We start from the raw sequence: 808 nt of genomic DNA, 5'->3' as shown, positions 1-808 counted from the left end.
CCCACATTGAGGCAAGGATCCAAGAGGGTATCACCCTCCGCTTGCGTGAACAAGAAGTTGAGAATGCCAACCGAACTCTTCGGGAACTAACCTCGGGGTCCATGAGCTTTGACTATCCCGGAAGTATTGTCATTCCCGAAGGATTGGGGAACTTTGAGTTGAGACCGGCATTCATCAACATGGTGAGCCAAAGCCTATATGGTGGAGGTTCCTCGGAAGATCCTCATGCTCATATGGAGAAGTTCATCCGGAATTGCAACACTTATCGGGTGGTGAATGTTTCTTTTGAAGCAATCCGGTTGAGTCTATTTCCCTTCTCTCTGAAGGACGCAACAGAGGAATGGTTGAATTCACAACCTCAAGAGAGTCTCACTACTTGGGAAGACCTTGCAGAAAAATTCACAACGAGGTTCTTCCCAAGGTCCCTCTTGAGGAAATTGAAGAATGACATCATGACATTCACACAATCCTCAGATGAAAATCTTTATGAGGCTTGGGAGCATTTCAAGAAGCTTTTGAGGAAATGTCCTCAACACAATCTCACCCAAGCTGAATGTGTGGCGAAGTTCTATGATGGGTTACTATACTCATCACGGTTTGGCTTGGAAGCGGCTTCAAGTGGGGAGTTCGATGCTCTTCCCCCACAAGCGGGGTATGATTTGATAGAGAAAATGGCGATGAGAGCCATGAACTCCGAGAATGAACGCCAAATCCGAAGAAGTTCTTTTGAAGTTGAAACTTATGACAAGCTCATAGCCTCCAACAAGCAACTCTCCGAGGAAGTAGCGGAAATGCGGAAACATATACA

At 46.2% G+C, this 808-nt stretch overlaps 1 non-coding gene across 1 annotated transcript; it reads right to left on the bottom strand.

The window, feature by feature from the left end:
• Positions 1–434: 434 nt before the first annotated feature.
• Positions 435–541, bottom strand: LOC130709628 (small nucleolar RNA R71). The gene has a single exon (XR_009010107.1). It is a non-coding gene; the product is annotated as a small nucleolar RNA R71 (small nucleolar RNA).
• Between the last annotated feature and the right edge of the window lie 267 nt (positions 542–808).

The sequence above is a fragment of the Lotus japonicus genome, chromosome 3 (assembly GCF_012489685.1).
Source record: "Lotus japonicus ecotype B-129 chromosome 3, LjGifu_v1.2".
NCBI classification, from domain to species: Eukaryota; Viridiplantae; Streptophyta; class Magnoliopsida; order Fabales; family Fabaceae; genus Lotus; species Lotus japonicus.
Note: the sequence above shows the minus strand (reverse complement) of the source record. Positions and strands in the feature narration are given on the sequence as shown.